Source organism: Leopardus geoffroyi, chromosome C3, assembly GCF_018350155.1.
Source record: "Leopardus geoffroyi isolate Oge1 chromosome C3, O.geoffroyi_Oge1_pat1.0, whole genome shotgun sequence".
NCBI lineage: Eukaryota > Metazoa > Chordata > Mammalia > Carnivora > Felidae > Leopardus > Leopardus geoffroyi.
Window position 1 is genome coordinate 129580245 of NC_059338.1, and position 22153 is coordinate 129602397.

The window sequence follows — 22153 nt, forward strand, 5'->3', positions numbered from 1 at the left end:
GATGTACTGGACAGTAAATTAAAATTCTTAAAATGTTGTAATTTAGCTGAAATAAATGCAATTAGTTCTAGATAAATGCCAAAGGAGCGCTCTAAAAAAAGGTTTTAAGCAAGAAAAAAATAACTGTATGTTGTAGGTTCTTTTTCCCACTGGTTTTCTATGCACCGGGAGACATGTCATATGAGGAACATTTTATACAATAGAAATCTTCCTGGCAGTGAAAGCATATTTTCTTGGAGAAGTCACATGATAGGTACAGGGGTATAATGGGAAGGACTCTAGTTTTCTATTGTTTGCAAAATTTGATTTGTTTTCTGAACTGCAAACTTTGTATCAAAAGAATTTTGCAAACAATAATTCCATAAATCCTACTGCTACTCAAGGCTATGGAAATGCAGAGTCCAAAATCAAACTTGTTAATAGGGCCTTGGAATTGCAGAAGTATTAAAGAGGTGAATGCAACTTAAAACGTTTAACTCACCAAATATACTTTAAAAACCTAATAGTAAAATTATAGCAAGTCTATAAATACAGTGTTCTGGAGAAATACAGAGTTAGTGGAAGAAGGTGAAAAGAAAGTCATAAATGTGGTAGCATTTTTAAAACTGGGTAGGAAGCTGGAGGGAATTTTGTGCATGTCCTGATTTTATAAACACTGTCCAGAGAGCTAAAAATATTTAGTTAGGGCAATGCAACTAGTTAGGGACAGATTAAAAATTAGAATCCACATCTCCTTTTTGCCAGTCCTGTTCTCATTGGTTAGTCCAGTCTCTACCAGTCATCCAAGCAAGGTAACACAAAATGGCCTTGAGCAAAAGAAGGAAGTAATCAGTACACTGTGGGTCATTCAAAAGTATGCTTTAAAGAGCTCATAGTCAGAAGGTTACTATAGTTTCCAAAGCCTGATGCACTTGCCATTGTCTATAGTTAAAAGATAATGAACACTAACCCTTTTATAAATAAGCCATGACTCATTTTAACAAATAATGTCAATTCCATAATAGGAACAGAAATGTTGTGGCAATAAGTACAGCTTTATTTCTGGCGTAATTTGAATTGGTCACATCCAAATTTATTGGAAATAGAGTATAATACAATGGCTAAAGCCAGGGCTTGGGAGGGTAAGGTTGGGGGGAGGGGGAGAACCTGTCCATTGAGCAAGGTATTTTACCTCATGGTACCACTATTTCTTTTCCTATAAATTAGGGACAATAAGAATGACTATAAGGATAGGATGATAGTGTCTATGTAAAATACTGTAGCCTGATGTCTGGTTGATAGGAAGCTCTCAATAAATGGAAAATATTATTATCAGTATTACTACCACCGATAACAGCAGAAGTGGTAGCAGTTGAAGGATCCTAGTTCTGGAGCATCCTGGGACACAACAGAGGTAGATGAGAAATTTAAGACACCTTCAAAAATGCCATTTAGGAGGCACCTGGGTGACTCAGTCCATTAAGCATCTAACTCTTGATTTCAGCTCAGGTCATGACCTCGCTGACCTGAGCGAGGGGTTCATGGGATCAACCCATTGTTGCTGAGAGCCTGGAGACTCTTTGGGATTCTCTATCTCCACCTCTCTCCCTCTGCTCTCTCTCTCTCTCTTTCAAAATAAATAAACTTTTAAAAATGCATTTTAGATCATTAAAAATACATAATTCACATTCAGAGAAACATTTTGTAAAACTTATTTCATGTTTCATTTCAGATTTTAGCCCCTTTTGAAGGCAAATAACCTAGTGCTTTCCTTGTAACCAGAGTGAATCATCCAGAGATTTAATTCCATGTGAGTGGTTTAAGATAACTCAATCTAAATTAACAAATGACCCTGTATAATGTAAAGATGAGCTAAAGGCATTATAATCATGAAAGTTAAATAATTCATTGCTTACATTTCTCCTAAGCAGTTTATTTCACCCTTGTGTTTAAAATAACAGTAAAACCTTGACTGGTGAGTAACTTGTTCTGTGTGTTCAGCAAGACAAGCAAACATTTCTAATGAATATTAACTTGATAACTGAGCAATGTCTTGCAACATGAATAGTACATGATGCCAAACATCACATGATCACAACTGAGCCAATGATTCTTCTCTCTCTTTCTCTCTCTCTCTCTCTTCCTGCAGGATTGTGGATGATCATCTCCCATGCTCAGATGCTCAGTCTCAGGCAGTGGTGTTTGGCAGAAATCAGTGACTTATCAGAACGTTGGAAGGTACCCACAACTGGCACTAGTGTATTTTTTGTCAGTTCAAAGCACCTATGGAAAGTCCTTTGCTTTTCCATACAAGAGAAAGCTTAGGAATACCTTGCTTCTTTCTAGATCAGGCTGCCTGCAGATATAGACCCTTTCCTCTGCTGCCTTATCCCCAGTTACATTAAATACAGTATATGACAAGATTTTATTAATACTGTACTGTAGCCAATATCCGTGTGAGCATACACAATGGCCCCCATACAGGAAAAGATTCCACTGGACCACTAGATAGCAGTGATTCCATTAGTGTTAGTGAAAGTCATCCTACACAATATCCCTTCTTTCTCTTGTCTCCCTCACGCCAGCCATGAAGGTTTTCAAAGGTAAGTGCAGGTTAATTTATTTTTCTTTATATTTTACATATTCTTTATTATTTTTTATTATATTACAGTACTGTAATCATGCTTATATGAATATCTTTGGGTTGTAGAATGAATCACCTGAGTTTCCGTGTTTTCTCATGGGGAAATTTGCTTTGATACACAAGTGCTTTGCATTACAAGCATGTTTCCAGAACTAATTATGCTCACAAACCAAGGTTTTACTGCACATCTGAAACGTGATTTCACCATTACAGACTTATGGGATTTTTAAAGTTGTTAATGGTATTCACGTATATGTATTTTGCCATGTAAATATAAATGCAGCCAATAACCAGTTTGAAAAATTCAGTGATGTATGGGTAGTAGAGAGTACTGTTAATGTCTTATGAATGTTATTATCTAGACAAGAAAATAGAAATCATGAGAATATGCTGAGGTGTTTATGACATGGACTGAAATATATTCTATGTTTCCATATGTTTAAAAGTATTTCTGGGACACCTTGGTGGCTCAGGTGCTTGAGTGTCTGACTCTTGATTTTGGCTCAGGTCATGACCCCAGGCTCATGGGATGGAGCCCCACACCTGGCTACGCACTGAGCATGGAGCATGCTTCAAAAATTATCTCATTCTCTCCCTCTGCCCCTCTCCCTTGCTCGTGCTCTCTTGCTCTCTCTCTAAAATTAAAAATAAAACTTTCTAATTTGCAAGATCATAATACGGTGTGCAGGCTAGATAATAATATAGCATCGATGTTATTTCCCTGATTTTGATAATTTTACTTTGGTTAGGAAATATATCCTAAATTATTTAGGGGTAAAGGATGTCATCTGCAACCAACTCCAGAAGGGATCAGAAAAAAATCAATACTCATAGAGAATGAGGGATAAAGCAAATGTAATAAAATGATAACATGGGGGCTCTAAGTGATGGGAATATGAGAATTTTTCACATTCTTCTTAAAATTTTCCTTTAAATCTGAAATTATATTAAAGTAAAAAGTTGTAACAGGGCTAATTTGCACCAATGGTCTTGGTAGGTTTTTACCATGTAGACAAAGAGAAGAGGATTGAACGCAAAGTAAAGGAATAAATCAGAGACCAGGAGCAATAGAAAACAAGTAACTCAGAGGGTCTTGAATAGCAGGTACAGTGTGCCAGGGCACAGTAGTCCCGTGCGAAGCTAAGTTAGGACATTATAGGCAGGGGATTGAGAGGAACAGACTGCATTTTAGAAAGATTACACTAGCAGAAGTGTGAACCATTCAAGACAGAAGTCAGAAAAGAAAAGCCAGTTAGTAACTAGCATAATAATGTAAGGCGGGGGAGGGGTACAGGAGCTGAATGAGAGTGGAAACCATACGGAGGAAAAAGCAAGTCTGATAAAATGTAGTAGTTCAGGGCCCAGGTTCTGATTTCAAATCCCAGGTGTGCACTTCCTAGCTATGTCATCTTCCGTGAGTTACTTAACCTTCCTGAGATGTAGTTTTCCTCATCCCCAACATAGACAGAATAGGAGTATATCCCTCACAGAGTCATTAGGATTAACAAAAAAGATTAATAATACAAGATGCGTAGGACAATTTTGTAGCACATAGATAGGACCCAATAAATTAAAGGGCTCAGTAAATTTAAAGACTCTTTAAATTAAAGGACTAGTAAAAGGATGCGCCTAAAAAAAAAAATCTTATCATAGGCATTATCAAGATCTACCTACTAATTAGTTTACATTTTTCACCTGGGGGAATAACAGTACCACTCACTTCGTGCCCAAGTTTCTCTACCTCTGTATTATAGGATATCAAGAATCCTAACCTCTACCCACTAGATACCAGTAGTTGACCCCCAGTTATGAGAATCAAAATGTATCCAGATATTGCCAAATGTCCCCTGGGGGAAAGACTCTCCCGCTTGAATGAGAACAGTGAGCTAGATGATGAGCAAAGGAGAAGGGTCAGGTTTGGCACAAGACATCAGCAACAGGATCCACCACTGAGATCAGCGTACAGGGTGTTAGGCTACCCTGTACCCAGAACTTACTACCCAGAACTTTCCTCACATCCCAGCCATCCCAGACTGACTCCCGTAGGTAGATTGTCCACCAGGTAACTGCAGCTATGGACGAAAAGGGTGCTATTGCTGAATTGCCCAGAAGTAACATGTTTTAAAGGATGTTTAAAATGTAGAAAATAAAAAAGGCAGACTACAAAATGGTGTTTTTATAATTTATATATATATATACATACACATATATATTTTATGTATATACACACACATATATACACATACACACATAGGCATATAAAAAAGGGTAAGATATACAATGAAATGTTAACTGTAGTTCTTGCTGGATAATTTTTATTAATTTTTTCTCCATGCTGTAATTCACGATTCACTCAAAGAAATAAGGAGGGAAATCTATGATAAATGTCATTTTCAAGCTGGAAAACTAATGGAATTTTAAGATATTAGAACATTTTTCATATAGTGAAAGGTTAAAGAAATTCTTTTATTTCAAAGTATCACATAATCAAAAGGGGTAGAGACAGGATCACATCTTAATCACTCTTACCAAAAAATATATATATATTGACTTTGTGAACCATGACTATTTCAACATTTGGAAAGATGAAACTAGAATAAAGCTTTGTCGCATTGTTTGCAATAGATTTAATGAAATGACAAGTTTTATATAAAAGTCAGTAAGCCTTAGAAAAATCAGTATTTCTGACACAGTCTTTAACTCGTTATTTACTCTTTGTGGTGTCATCATGAGGATGCTATATCAAACTGTCTAAACATTTGACAAATTTCTCAGAAGGTTGGACTGACATTTTTTGGTATTTTGGAGAAAGAAAAATAGCCATTTCTTTTTCTTTTTTTTCTCAAAGGAACTAGAGCACTGGAAATTACAAGCTTCTTTTCAAAGGGACAGAACTAAAAAATAAAAATAACCATACCTAAGCAAGGATTGATTAGCTGTAACAAAGACTAAGTGTTGTTAAATATATCAGTTACATCTCCAAATGTTCTAATAGTGTTCTCATTGGAGACTCTGACTGTTTATTGGACCTAGCTTAAAGTTTTGAGATTGTTCATCATTAGCTACATGACTTTGGGCAAATGCTTTAACTTCCCAGCGTCTCATGTTCCCCATCTGTAATAAAGGGATAAAACTGTTCCCCATCACTAGGTTAAATGAGATAAGGGAGTGTATGAAGCAGGACAAGAGGCCATAATAAAACCAAATCGTTTGTATTTTAAGTTTATTTATTTGTTTTGAGAGAGAGAGAGAGAGAGAGAGAAAGAGAGAGACAGGCAGAGAGAGAAGGAGGGGAGGGGCAAAGAGAAAGAGAGACAGAATCCTAAGCAGGCTCTGTGCTGTCAGCGAGGAGTTTGATGTGGTGCTCAAACTCATGAACTGTGAGATCATGATCCCAGCTGAGATCAAGAGTCGGTCACATACCCGACTGAGCCACCCAGGCACTCCTAAAGCTAACTATTTATGGCAGCAGTGAATAAGCCTCTAGGTAATCCTCTCCATCCTTTACTTTTCTCATGATTCTGAGGGAGGCAGGGTGGAGAGAAGAATGCTATTAACTCAGTGATGCTCACACAGGTATACCATGCTTGTAGTAGCATCAAAATCTTTGAATGAGCTCCAGTGCCTTGAACAATATGCTCTTCTTCTGCCACACTGTCCTCATACCCATGGCTGCAATTCTGGCTTCACCCAGCCTGGGCCCCATCGTTATTTATCTCATCTACCCATTCACTACCAACTTAAAATGCTTTGCACTTTGGAGTCTTTCCTTTTCCCACTTGGCCAGTCTCCAGTCTATTCAGTCTTTTCTAGGACTGATCAGTATTGCCTTATTCATGTTCTCTTGCTCATTTGGTAAATATTTACCTAACACCTAGTAGGAGTTAGTAGGTACTAGATGGTGGTGGTAAAAGTGGTCATCAGTAAAAGCAATGCATATTCTTTCTTTCAAAACTTATGGACTTCCAGAGAAAAACAGACATTAAACAAGTGATCATAAGCATGTTTATTTGTCAGTGTAGATTCATTATTCATCTGGTTTTCTTTAAGGTAGCAGGAAAGGCATGGCTTTGAAGTACATGAAGCTGAAATCAAATCTTGGTTCTGCCATGCTCTTGCAGTGTGAACTTGGCCTATATATTACATTTCTTACCTTTAGTTTTCTCATTTTTGGAGTGGGAACAAAAATATCTATCTCATGAGATTTCTGTAAACCTTAAACAAGGTAGTGCAGGTGAGAAGCTGTGGTAAAATAAAGAATTTTCTGGTTCCTTTTTTGCCAAGGGATAAAACCCTTAGGATTTCCAGAGTCATAGGAATGTCTTTTTTGTCCTATAAGGTCACTCATGGTGGGCCCCCAGAAAACTTCAGGACAGGGATGGCCACTGGAAAAACCAACCAACCAAACTCGTGGTTAGACACTTGGGACTTCCCAGGGAAGGTAAGAGGACTGGAGATTGAATTCAATCACCTGGACAATGATGTATTCAGTCATAGCTACATAATGAATCCTTGATAAAAACTGTGAACACAGGAGCTCACTGGGGTTTCCTGGCTGATGAACACATTGTGCCTGGAGGGAAACAGGCTCTATGAAGTGAGGGCATGGAAACTACATTCCTTTCCAGACTTCATCCTATGTGTCTCTTTATTTGATTAGTACCACTGATTTGTATTCTTTGTAATGAAGTTGTAGTTGTAAGTATAGTATTTTTTCTGAGTTCTGTGAGCCATTCCAGCAAATTATTGAACCTAAGGGAGTTGTGGGAGTGTCCAAATTTACAGCTAGTTATTTGAAAGTGCAGGTGGCCTGGGGACTCCCACACGTGGCCTATGTCTGAGGTAGGGCAGCCCTTTAACTTGTGGGGTCTGTGCTAACTCCAGGTGGTTAGTGCCGGAATGAATTGCAATTGATTTGCACCTCCAATTAGGGTTGAAATGAAATAGGGGCTTAGATCAGTACCCAGCCACATGATTGGTCCTTAGTAAATGCTAATTACCTTATGACATCACTCCAGTTCTGTCATGCCCACCTCTAACTTTATTTCCGTTATCTTTTATCCCAAGTGGCTGCTTGGAGAGTTTCAAACATTATCATGCCCATAAGCAGCATGCTTTTGAGCACAACATTTTAGTGCATGAACAAAAACAAGGAAACAGATGGGCAGAATGCTGGAAGACAATGCATCTGACTTTAAACTCTTAAAAGTGCCAAAAGAAGCTTAAAGGCTAGGAACCAGTGGAACATTTTGTGATTTTTTCATTAACTGTTTGATGTTGAGAAAATCTGCAATGTCAACTGTATCCATCTTATAAATTGAACTGTAGTTCTTCAAATACTGCATACTGGCCCATAATCAAAGTATGACTTTCCCAGAGCCAATGTTAACTACAATGCTAATATGGTCAGCGACAAATAAATCTTCCCGACTGAAACCACGTATTTGCGGTTAACAGTTTAATCTTTTTAGGAGTCTTTTGGCATTGTTTATCTTCGACTCTGCCAATATACACATGACCCATCACTTCAAAGACTGTTCTACTGCTGTTTCAGCAGCAGATGAACTGTAAATGTATAAACATCATTGTAAAGACCAAAATAAAATTACATTTGATTATTTTTTTAAATAAGGTCACTTCAGTTTTGGAAGACAAGCTCAATCTCTAGAAACCTGTTCACAATTATTTTCCCTTAGGGGCTATTATAATTTTGAAGAGGTAGGGGTTAGAGTGGGAGTTAGGAACTGTTAGTTCTCATGCTGATTCAGCTGTGGATCCCCTGGATGACCTCATCAAGCTCCTTCATTTTTCTGGTTGTCTCAGAAAGTGGAATAAATGATCACAGTATGTCATGCTGGGACATTATAAGAATGAAGAACAGCCAGCTGTAAGATAGCAATGGCTGATCCAATTGACAGATAACCCAAATGTGTTACTTTAAAGATGCTTTATATATATATATATTTCCCTTCATTCTCCCACCTGATCCTTTAATAAGTATACCCATTTATAAATATAAATATAGGTTATTTAATATTTGCATCTTTTGCTTCATTTGTGCTAGAGTTGCTAGTAATAAGAAGTTCAATTACCAAAAGACAGATACAATGGATAAAATAAATTCAAACAATCCAGCTCTTAAATAGTTAAAAGTGTACTTAAGCCAGTACCTCTTCTTCATTTCCCTTTGCTTTCTAACTTCCAGGGATCCTCCAAGGACAAGGAGTCCACAGCTCATTTTCATGCCTTTATCACCACCTATCATCATCTGAGGCTGAAAACCATTCAAAGCAATAGCTTTCCACCTCTTCCACACCTCTTAAACTCCAGTTCCACCCTCTTCACCTTAACCACCATTTTCCCTCATTTCGACACAACCCATTTACCTAATGATCTCTAAACTCTCCAAATTCTGTATCCTAGATTCAAGGCTCCCATTCTCCCTTTGCACATCTCACTACCAAAGCTGAGCCTCCAAGTCAGAAGTTTCAATGAAACAGTAATTGCCAACCAAATATTCCCAATACCCTGTGTCTTCTCTTGTTTTCACCAGTCTCCTTGCCAGGCTGCACAATTTCACCAAGGGTAAAGATTTTCTACAGGGGTAATCAATAATAATAAATGCTGCTGAGAGGTGAGGAGACAAGAAAATAAACAGAAAACATGCATTGGATTTATTTTATCTGATAGACATCCTGTAGTGCTTACTATGTGCTAAGCACTGTTCTAAGCATTTTACAAATGTTTGATTTAATCCCAAAACAATTCTCTGAAGTAGGTACAATTATGTTCTTCATTTCACAGATGAGGAAACTGCAGCACAGAGGCTAAGAAACTTGCCCAAGATACAGCAGAAAAGTGACAGTTAAAATACAGGCTGATTTAGAGCCTATGTTATTAAATACTAATCTATAATGCTTTTGCTTTGATATCAGGCAGTTGTTGGCAACCTTTTCCTTTTTTTAATTTTCAGAAAGAAATTTCAACAGAGTGGGAGTAGGCAGTCTAATTATAATGTGCAACATTAATGACTCCTACGTTAATAAATTTCTTGTTGAATGGAAGGAGACACATTAAGAGAAGAGGTTTTTTTGTTTGGTTTTGGTTTTGGGGTGTGTGTGTGTGTGTGTGTGTGTTTGGCAGAATTCTACATCCATAGATAGAGATGGACGTTGCAAGGAGACAGGGAATAATTATTGGAGTGAGATTTCAGAAAAAGTGAAGGCATATGTGAGATGATTGAATCTAGGTAGAGGAGGATGTGGGACGCTTCTTATTCAGCACCTGAGGAAAAGGGCTTTCTTCTAGTCCTGAGAGTAAGATATGCAAAAAAGACTATTTGTAGTGGGAAAAGTGAAGAGGAGCAGACTCAATGGTAGATGAGCAATAGTATCACAAAGCCAAAAGAGTCTCTGTAAAATGAGAAGAAATATAATTGGAACAGTCAGTTTAGTGCAATCTCAGGACTCCATCTAGAAACATTCCTCAGCCTAAGTATGGAACAGGAGAATCCCTGTGGCATTTAACCTTTCTAAAATACTGATAAATTTTATTTTATAATAAAAGGTTTTTTGGGGTAAACCAAATGAAGATAACTGTTGTATACACTTTGCAATAGTAAAAATAAAAATCTAACTTAGGAATCTTAGCAGCATATACTAAAGAAAACCTTAAGGATTCAAGTGCATAGCAACACATTTCTATATTAAAAGGCAGAATTATTATGATTGGTTAATGCAACCACTTTGGCTTTTAATTAAAAATCTTTATCTGGGGGGTGCGCCTAGGTGGCTCAGTTGGTTAAGTGTCTGATTCCTCATTTTGGCTCGTCATGATCTCCGTTCTGACATTGAGTCCTGCATGGGCTCTGCACTGGGTGTGGAGTCTGCTTAAGAGCCTCTCTCTCCCTCTCCCTCTGCCCCTGCCCCGCTTGTGCTCACTTTCTCTCTCAGTCTCTCATAGTACACACACACACACACACACACACACACACACACACACACACAATCCATTTATCTGGGCCCTATGTACCAAATATTAATTGGAATTATTTTTACTTTAGTTTATTTAAAATTTAGATTAGTGAGTTAAATTAACCCAGTAAATTAATATTTCTAAATGTCTTTTAATAACTGTATGTGTTAAAAAACACATTTCTTCTGATGAGATTCATAGCTGGAAATTCATTTCCCCCATTTAATGTGCTTTGTAAAATGCAACATGGCAACTCTTTCAGTCCTTGGAGCTAAATATTCACTTGTGTAAAGTTGCCATTTTAGGTAATCATGCAGGTGAATCTGAGATGCTCTCAGGGACAGTCTTTAAAGCCAAATAAAATTGAGGCAGTTTTCACTGAAAGTTTTTTCAGCTGTCACATATTATGAAATTACATCTGTTAAATTTCAGTCCTGGCTCACAGCCAAGAGACAAAATAATCATTGACTTATTTGTATATTGCATATTTGTATTATTTGTATATTACTCATAATAAATGACAAGAAGAGGCTGTTGCTATGTATTATTTACTAATAATGCATATTTACTAATAATCTCATCTCTTATTTACTAACAATCTGGAGTTTTCTTGGCTGTCTGCAATTAAGACTCATGTCTTTAAAAATTCAACAAAGATACAATCAAATGCTTGTTGAAATGGCTCAGGCACTTTAACCACAGTACATAAATATTGAAAAGAGCTAAAAAGTCAGAGAGAAAACATCTTCCCACTAACTGTCAGATGAACTCTTTGGGAACTCTGTGTAGCCTGTCAAAATTTAATGAGTTTAGAGAAAGTGTTGATCTGGTAGCTGAGTTGAACAGGGGCCTAGTGCATGAAATTCACCTGATATAAGATGAAAAATTCTCCCAAGTGTGAGCCAATAGTGAGGATTAGCAAATTCCCTTGACTGAGAACTATGGCTTTGAACTTCATAATTGGAAATAAATCTTTTACAATGCTGAGCTATTTTTAATAGTAGTTTTTGAAAAGTCTGCTGACAATGTATTTAGATTGGGTGAGCCTTTAAAACATAAGACAGATATATCAACAAAGATATGAATTATGGCACATTTAGTTAAATTAAATCTCTCCATGAATCAGCCTTCATTTCTGTATAGTGCTATTTATACAGCATCTCTGTGTAAACAAACTAACAGTGGTTGCAAGTTTTTCAATTATAGGCCAAAGTATTTCACTAATTAAATTTGTCACCGTAATTATAAATGTTTATATACACACAAGTTCTTTCAGTTCATTTTATCATAATATAAGATGAATTTTGCTTGTGTTTGTGAATAATTTATGGCAAAAGAATTTGATACAGTTGATTCTTGTTTTTCATAGCTGTTGTGTTCTATAAACTTGCTGCAAACCCTGAATTGGTGAATACTTAACTATTGCGACTAGAGCAATACAGGATTATGTTCCCACCAGCCTCTGGGCACAACATTTTCATCACCCTATCAATACATCACCTTGTTTTATGTGTTTCTGCTTAAAGACACCTTATTTAATCTATTATTGTTGATTCACTAACATCAAACTTAGGATGAACAAAACTTACCTAACACATGCATTTTCTCTGAAAGGTACATCATCACAGTCTTCTTGCACTTAGTAACACTAGACTATGTTTGGAATCACTAACAAAGCACAAAAATGAGGACAATCTCATCATAAAATAGCATCAACTAGACAGCAAAAAGGCACTTGTTTACAGTATAAATGCTGAAACAGGGCATTGCTTCATTCAACATCAACTGGTAACATATACATCAGGTAAGTCAAATTGTTCACCACTCTGTAAATGCGCATGTCCACAATGACCACAAAGTTGCCACAAATAGTGATTTGGGGTTTTAAATAAGCTTTAGTGAGTAGGCAAATAGGCAAATATGGAATTCATGAAAAACGAAAATTGACTGTGTTTTAAAAATTATATCTAGGATATTTAGAATTCTTAGTAGAAATTAAATAATTTAGTGAGGAGTATATAACTGGGGAAGGAAAAATTACCTGTCTTTTTTCTCATTTCTGGAAACAGGAAGTGTAGGGCTAGATAAATTTTTGCCCTTTCTTTAATACTGTAAAACTGTTATTTCTATATTCACATGATGGCATGTTGAAGCATAATTAACAGCAAAGGTCCTTGTAGACCTTTTCAGGTCTCCTTATCTAAAAAGCTACTAAAACTATACTTTAAACATATTTGTAAAGACATCTAAAGTTGTAAGAAACAAGTTGTGGTGGTCCTCTTTCCTTTGAAACCGTGAGAAGAAACTTTTCTCACAATAAATTAACATTAGCTGTCCTTTCTTGGAGAAAAACTCAGACAAAATTAGTTCAAGTCTCTCAAAACACAACAGAACTCCTCCTGTTGATGACCTCTCATTTGTTTTTATTAAATTTAATACTTGACATTATAATTTGACATATCTATCTTTAACATTATATTTGTGAGTCTTGTTCTTATGATATTTTAACTAAGCAGGCATAATATGCACATTTAAGATAGTCTATGGTTGTAAAATCTACCATAAACCATGTCTCAGATGCTGAATTTTTCAGAGGGAGAAAAGTTAGATTTTTACTTGAGAGTCTTTCCTCTTTCCATTGCTTCTATACAACTGAAGTACTATCTTTGTTAGGGAATAGAATTTGCTAGTAAAAAAGATGTAATCCTAGTCTTGATTTTCACTTAGGTATTTACTTTATTACAAAGAAGCCATATGACTAAACCACTTACTTGGTATAAAATATTACTGCATTGGGTATTATATGTGAGTGATGAATCACTAAATTCTACTCATGAAAGTAATATTATACTATTTGTTAACTAACTATAATTTAAGTAAAAACTTGAAATATTAAAAAAATTACTGCTAAATACCACCTCAAAGTGATCAGAATGCTTATTTCTGAGAATGCTTTAGAACTGATATTATCACACCCAAAGGAAACAGTCATCTTTCACTGCAATATAGGAAACATTTGACAAGCCTGTTTCAACAAAATGTCAGGCTGACCCTCCACTGAGATCTGTGACTTTAAGAGAAAAGAAAAATGCAATTTACTTCCATTTCAATTTATAAAGTCCAGGCAGGATAGGGAGTCAAGGCACTGGAGTAAGTTGTGAATGCACTATTTAAAAATGTCTCAAAATGCATATCAAAGCTACTCCAGATACAGCCTACAAATTCTTATTTAATCCTGTGTTCGCTTTATGATGTCTAAATTCATATTATCTTGAGATATTTTCACCAATTGTGCAGTCATTTGTTTTGAAAATTACTGAACAGCTGGCTTTCATCAGAATTCTATTTCAATTAAAAAGGCACTACATTATTTTTTAACTTGGTGATTGAAAGTGGCATCATTCATTCCCCTGTGAGATCTTCCAGAGTAAGGAAAGATTTCTTATGTCCATCATGCAGTTTACAGAGCTTTCAGTCATAAAAGTGAATCTCAAGGAATTATAGAATCAACATGGTTTTGCCATTGGGGACATATAGAAAATGGCAGGATGCTGCAACTTTGAATCATCTTATACATTTATTCTAACACCTTTAAACATATGTAATTTGATAAATCTTACCTTTGTTTTCTCTTTTCCAGGTATATTAATTATGACAGAAACTTTATAATCATAGCTGTCAAAAAGCTCATTGAAAATGATATCCATTGGTATATAAAGTTTAGAAAAATCACTCTCTTGTGTTTTAGAATTAATACAGAAAGGATAAGGTGACCCATCAGCTTTTAATGTAAAACTCAGCAAACCTACTTCTCTCTTTCCAACCTGACATAATAAAAATGTAATTATGCTACCCACAGATGAATATCATATATGTGGCCTTTGGAAAGTCATGGAAGTGGTAGAAAGGAAATATCTATTCACAAATATTTTATTGCAGAATCTACATGACTGCCCTTCCCAGCAAAATCTTAACCTTTGGCCTTAGAAATGGGAGCAAAGAGTAGAAAAGGACAAACAACACCACCACCAACAACAAAAGAAAACCTTCTCTGGGTAATGTCTACATTGCTGGTTTTCTATCAAAAAAGCTACGTTGTAATATATTCCTTTTTTTTTCAATATATGAAGTTTATTGTCAAATTGGTTTCCATACAACACCCAGTGCTCATCCCAAAAGGTGCCCTCCTCAATACCCATCACCCACCCTCCCCTCCCTCCCACCCCCCATCAACTCTGAGTTTGTTCTCAGTTTTTAAGAGTCTCTTATGCTTTGGCTCTCTCCCACTCTAACCTCTTTTTTTTTCCTTCCACTCCCCCATGGGTTTCTGTTAAGTTTCTCGGGATCCACATAAGAGTGAAACCATATGGTATCTGTCTTTCTCTGTATGGCTTATTTCACTTAGCATAACACTCTCCAGTTCCATCCATGTTGCTACAAATGGCCATATTTCATTCTTTCTCATTGCCACGTAGTATTCCATTGTGTATATAAACCACAATTTCTTTATCCATTCATCAGTTGATGGACATTTAGGCTCTTCCATAATTTGGCTATTGTTGAGAGTGCTGCTATAAACATTGGGGTACAAGTGCCCGTATGCATCAGTACTCCTGTATCCCTTGGGTAAATTCCTAGCAGTGCTATTGCTGGGTCATAGGGTAGGTCTATTTTTAATTTTTTGAGGAACCTCCACACTGTTTTCCAGAGTGGCTGCACCAATTTGCATTCCCACCAACAGTGCAAGAGGGTTCCCGTTTCTCCACATCCTCGCCAGCATCTATAGTCTCCTGATTTGTTCATTTTGGCCACTCTGACTGGCGTGAGGTGATATCTAAGTGTGGTTTTGATTTGTATTTCCCTGATGAGGAGCGACGTTGAGCATCTTTTCATGTGCCTGTTGGCCATCTGGATGTCTTCTTTAGAGAAGTATCTATTCATGTTTTCTGCCCATTTCTTCACTGGGTTATTTGTTTTTCGGGTGTGGAGTTTGGTGAGCTCTTTATAGATTTTGGATACTAACCCTTTGTCTGATATGTCATTTGCAAATATCTTTTCCCATTCCGTTGGTTGCCTTTTAGTTTTGTTGGTTGTTTCCTTTGCTGTGCAGAAGTTTTTATCTTCATAAGGTCCCAGTAGTTCATTTTTGCTTTTAATTCCCTTGCCTTTGGGGATGTGTCAAGTAAGAAATTGCTATGGATGAGGTCAGAGAGGTCTTTGCCTGCTTTCTCCTCTAGGGTTTTGATGGTTTCCTGTCTCACATTCAGGTCCTTTATCCATTTTGAGTTTATTTTTGTGAGTGGTGTGAGAAAGTGGTCTAGTTTCAATCTTCTGCATGTTGCTGTCCAGTTCTCCCAGCACCATTTGTTAAAGAGACTGTCTTTTTTCCATTGGATGTTCTTTCCTGCTTTGTCAAAGATTAGTTGGCCATACGTTTGTGGGTCTAGTTGTGGGGTTTCTATTCTATTCCATTGGTCTATGTGTCTGTTTTTGTGCCACGTTGTAATATATTCTTCAGATCCAAGACAGAAGATTGAAGCTGACCTTGGACTATATCACTTCACTATATTGTTTTCATAACCTACAAAGCCATACTTAACATAAACGTGAGAATGGAAAAATATTCGATGCAAACCTATGTATTATAACATTTGTCTGTGAGGCAACCAGAGAGATGTAAGGGTACATGGTGTTTTCCTCATTCTTTGTCTCCACTAGTGGTTTTCAACAAGCAAGATTGAAAATGCCTACAACACTGGTGAATGTTCCAGCCCTTCATTGCTTTCAACCCATTTATGGACAGAGCCCATGCTGATGGACTTTTACCAAACCAAGAATACAGTTTTCTGAACTCACTCCTTCACTATGTTTGATCTAGTTGGAATCTGTTTTTCCTCAAAGGTTGTTTAACAGGTCCACCAAGTCACAGGCATAACTCCAACTTCAAACTGAGCTCTGCCTTTGGATTTTGGCTTCTGTTCCAATGTTTCAGCATGGGACTAGTGGGAGAGAATACCTCTAAAGACTTCAGAAATCCATAAAAGTTTTAATAGAAACCATTGCCTTCCATCTACTTCTTAAGATTAAGAATCATAGAAATAGACCAACAATGAGAACAGAGTGAAGCCATCAAACAGTAAAACTGGTCAGTGTATGAAAATTTATAATTTATGCATAGACTTTTTATTATATCAAATGGTAACTATAAAAAACACGTATTGTGAGAAAAGTTTTCAGGAGGGGATGAATCTGTAGAACTTGACTATTTCCCAAGGTATTATGAAGATAAATTATAGACTAAAAAGAACATAGAACTGACTGGAATCCATTTGGCTTTGTTTAAGTCTTTTTTTCCTCTTCTGATATATTTTCTTCCAAATTGGAAATAAAAATCTCTTAAAAATATATAGCTAAAATCTAGCTTCTAGGTGAGATGTACTTAATTTAGATGCTCCCTAGCTTTTACCCCAAAGTGTCAATCTGTTCTTTTTATCTGATTCTGCCATGTACACATTAGTCAAGATATGCCTGAATATGTTATTCAGAAAATAACTGGACCCATTAATATACTTGCATTATTTTTAGGTTTTCTTGGTATATAACGACTTGTTGCAATTTTCAAGCTAATGTGCTCTAATTGGTAAAAATGACTATTGTGAATCTCATGTTTTACTCTTTCTTGATTAAAACCTATATAGGTAGGTTTTTTTTAACTTACTAATGAAAAAGAAATATAAAGCATCTTCTAAAATTTGCTTAGCCATAGCCATAATTATAGTAAACACTTATAAGATGGTTACCAGATGCCAGTACTATCCTGAGTTTAACCTTCAATCAATCTATGTGACAGTTACTATTGTGTTCCCAGTTTTACAAATGAAGAACCTAAAACATAGAGAATTTAAGTAACTTCCCAAATGTCATAAAGCTCATTTAGTGGTTGAGCCAAAATTTGAAGCTAAGCACATCAAGAAATTTTGTTTCCACCAACAGAGGTCCATCATCATAAATATCCAGATGTCAACTTCTGGATTATATGTAGACAAAATCCAAAACCAGATTAAATGACTTTTAATGACATTACCAAAGATCATACTCCTGAGATCAATGCACTCCTTGCTATTTTTTTTTCATATGACTAAAAAAAAGAAACTCAGATAAGTGGGCTTGGGTGGTAAAGTAGAAATTTTGAAGTCTACAATATTTTCTTAATGTTCTCCCTTTTTCCAGTCTCCTTTTTTTTCTTCAATTTAGCTTTCATCGAATACCAGAGTTGGTTACTTAGGCCATATCTTGATCATGCCATTCCCTTTGAAAAACTTCCCATTTTTCTTCACTTTGAGCATGATGGAATTTAACTATTTATCTTGGGCAGTAATGCCTTCAGAAGCATTGGTCCTAAATCAAGCTTCTCTATGGCTCTCTTTTTCTTTGTTCATGTTGCTCTCTGTGCCAAAAGTTCCATTAGGCATCTTCTCTTTCTTCTCCCCACTCTACCCTCCACCCTCTTTCTGCTTTGCATAAAGTCTCTACCTCTGTCTCTCTCTATGTCTCTTTCTCTGTGTCTCTGCCTCTGTCTCTCTTATATAAACATACACATTTCTTCTCTAAGAATTAATTTTACAATTTTCCATCTGCATTCTCATGACACAGTGAGTATCCTTTTACTACAACACATTATCTTCTCTTGGAGTTATTTATTTATGTATCTGATTCCCTCAACTGAGAATGACCTCCCTGGAATCTAGAGCTGGCTTATTTATCTTTCTATACCTACCGCCCAGGGTTTTGTATATAGGAGATGCTTAATCAATGCAGTTGCATGAAATTGAACTGAACTGAGTCTAATTGGACTGAAGAATGTTTATTCCAAGTACATGAAAGAATTAGACACTATGCACAGCTCTGATGCTTAAACTGTTTCTAACAGAAAATGACTGTAGTTGTTTCATTCCTTTGCATCTTGCACAATGCCTATCAGTATTTGACACAGAAGTAGTGTCTGATACATTTTGAATGATTATATAAATCCAATTGATTTATCCAATATCTCTGACAGAGTTGAGAATAAAACTACTTTCTTAATTATGGCATCCTTGAGAGGCATCGACCTGGAGTTTACATGGATTTTGGCCCAGTCTGCTGGGGTTTGAATACTTGCTTATTCATTTACTACCTGTGTGACCTCGAACAAAGTAAGCAAGTGTCTTACATTCTCATCTGTAGGATGAAAATGATATTAGTATAAACTTAATGGAATTGTTGGTAGAATTAAATATTTGATATGTATAAAGAGCTTAAGATAATGCCTGCCATATTAATCATCTTAGCAAAAGTGTTGGCTAAGGTTATTTGTTGTGTCTTCCATTTTTTCTGTACTAACTCTGCATTCCTTTACATCTATTGCAAGACACTTTCAAGAAAATGATAGTAGTTTTCCCATATGAGAAAATGCTAGAGTAGCCATAGTTATCTACATACAGTGTTTTTCTTTCATAAAACTGAAAAGTACTCAGGAATATATTTCTTAATCCCTACAATGTCCCTAGAATATATTTTATTTTCTTTGTTCTGTCTAGTTTTGCAATATTTTTTATTATTTGTTATTATTTTTCACTGCAAAAAACACCATAATTGGACCTCATACCCAAAGATATGTTTCTCCAAATCAAAAACTATATGATACTGAACTAAATAAATAGATAAAATAATAAAAAATGGTAGAAGTTTAATGAGGTCATACTGAATGATTAATGCCAACTTACCTTTTATCATAAAAATATTTTTCTTCTATAAGTGGCAATATTTCATTTCTATCATTGTTATTGTTTCTTCGTAATGAGGTCTTAAACTATTGAACTTTTCATGAAGAGCACTTTCCATGTCTTGTATTTCCAAAACATTTCTACTAGACACAGATACTAACCTATAGTTCTCTTTCTCACTTCACTTTTGCTTGTTTGAACTTTTTTGAATTTTCTTTCATTTCCTGACAGGATTGCTTTTCTTTCCTTGTGCAATAAGATTTTCATTATAGTTTTTGGATGGACCCTTGTGATATAAAACCAAACCCAAAAGATTCATCACATATCCAAACAAATCTGACTTTCTCAACTTTCACTTTTAGCTTCTATGTAAAAGGCAGCTTTGGATTTCTTCTTATTTGCAAGCACTCTAATATGAATTCAGATTGTAGATTAAAACAGCAATGTATGTGAGCTATTAATGTGGCTTTTCTTTAAAAAATGTCATAATTTAAAACACATTTACCTTATAGCTTCTTTTAGATTGTTTTAGTATTTTGAGTTTTGTGGCATTAATTCATCTGTTTTCTACATCTGCTGACTCTTCCTCATGGTGATTTTCTTGTGAAGTTTGCAATCTATTAGAGTGGACTTATTTTTAGTTTGGTTTTAAAAATCCAGGTGGAGTCCAGAATGCCTTGGGTTATGAAATGATGGCTAATGGCTTTCTGTTGCTGGGGACTCAAGGAATGTCTGTGATTAGGGACTAGGTTTGAAGGTTAAATTCTCATAGCTTGTTACCCGTACCACCCAGGTAGTACAAATTTAGATGCTACATCAGCAATGACTCAGATCTAGCATTTTTAATTTTTCAGAGTGCTCATTTTTTCCAACACAAGTCCAAGACAAATGGCAAGTTTTTTGTACTTTCCCTGGTAAATAGTTTGGAATTTTTTTATAGGCTATGAATATTGTAAGTCTTTAGAGATTTTTTTTTTATGTAAGACTCTCAGATTAAGATTCCCTCCTTTATTGGTGTTTGCAACCATTTCTCCAGTCTCTTGGTTATTAAAAACCCACCTCAAGTCACTAGGGCCTGTATCTTCTCTGAAATCCATGTGAATTGCCTTGGAATCAGCTTTCTGTTACCTCTTTCTCTTTGATTCCTTTCTTTCTTTTATTTTTTAAATAATGCCTGGTGATTTCTGTCTCTCTCTCTCTTTACATTTTACTTCCTCTTCAAAATCAATCATTATACATGAGAACATAATTGCTACTTATACATAAGACATTACAGAGAACACCACTAACCATATATATCTATTCTTATCATTGATCTATTTGGACATTAAGGCCTCTGGTACAAAAGTGTGAGTGCCTTCCTGACAAAGGAAAGATTAACACACAAGATGATCTTGAGGAAATTCCCCTTAAACTCATCTTTTATGATCCTCTAGTTAGTTACCAGTTTAGAGCCTCGGAAATCAGTACTGCAGTTGGGAAATGAGTGACTAGAAAAGGCAGTTTTTCTAAATCATGCAGTGATCCTCATCACTTGTGAACTCTAGGTCAGCAAATTCTCCTACTGTCTATCGGTGAGTCGAAATCAACCTTGCAGCACTTTCATGATCATTCACAGACATGCACAGAGTAGAGAGGAATTTAAGCGCCTCTCACACATGCTCCCAGCTGAAGTTGCTGACGAGGCGACACTGTCTTCTTGTTTCAGCCGTGAAACTACAAACATCTTTTTTTGTAGTCTATTTAGTGCCACCCTTTTCAAACTTTTGTGCTTTTTGTTGGTAATTTTGCTGTTTAAAGTAGCATGCTTAAAGCACATGTAGTGCAGGAGTGTTATCTCGCATTCTTAAGCCCAAGAAGCATGCCGCCTCATGGAGAAAATCTGTGTTAGGTAAGCATTGCTCCGGCATAAGTTCTAGTGCTGTTGGTCATGAATTCAAAGTTAGTGAACTGACAATACTGTAGATCCAGAACCAGGAGAGAAAATTGGCTCATCTGTATGTGAAGCTGTTCTGGAAAGTGCTATGTCACATCTATAGTTTAAGATGAAGGTGGAGGGGGGAAGCTTTAAAATGGAAAATAAACCAGATTTGTGGATTTATGAGATAACCAAAGATAAAAACAAAACAAAACAAAACAAAACAAAACAAAACAAAAACAATATAAAACACATTGTGGAGAGCATTGTTATGAAGCTGAAAGCCAAAGAAATTTACAGTCGTGCTTCTTGGGGTTAGAAAAATGTTAAATCCTTCTCACCAATGAGGACTGGTTTGGGCATTTCAAAAGGTAATAGGCATGAAAAACATTAAATTTGCAGGCGAGTTCTTGCAACGAGTGGGCTGCGATAGAATTTTAAAAATATCTGTTAAACGTTATACAGGGAAAGGTTATCTGGAAGAGCAGATTTCCCATGCTGATGAGACCAACTTATTTTACAAGGCTGTTGGCAAAGGAACCTATATAATACAAATGGCCTCCAACGCCCTGGATTTGAATCATTCAAATGCCATAAAATTATTATTTATAAGAGATACATATTAAATATGGTGTCCATAAACAGAAAGACACCAAAAAAAAGATTATATATTGATCAGTTGACAGAAATATGACCAGAGGTTCACAAGGAATGAAAGTCCCTATTTCTGCTAAGAGTAGTGGTTAAGGATGCACTAATTCATTGCTTGCAGCAACTTTATAAAACATTACTGTGAATAATGATAATTGACTATACCGCAGATAGTTAAAGGTTATAACAGTTCAGAGAGAGTGAGTAAATCTTTCATTAATT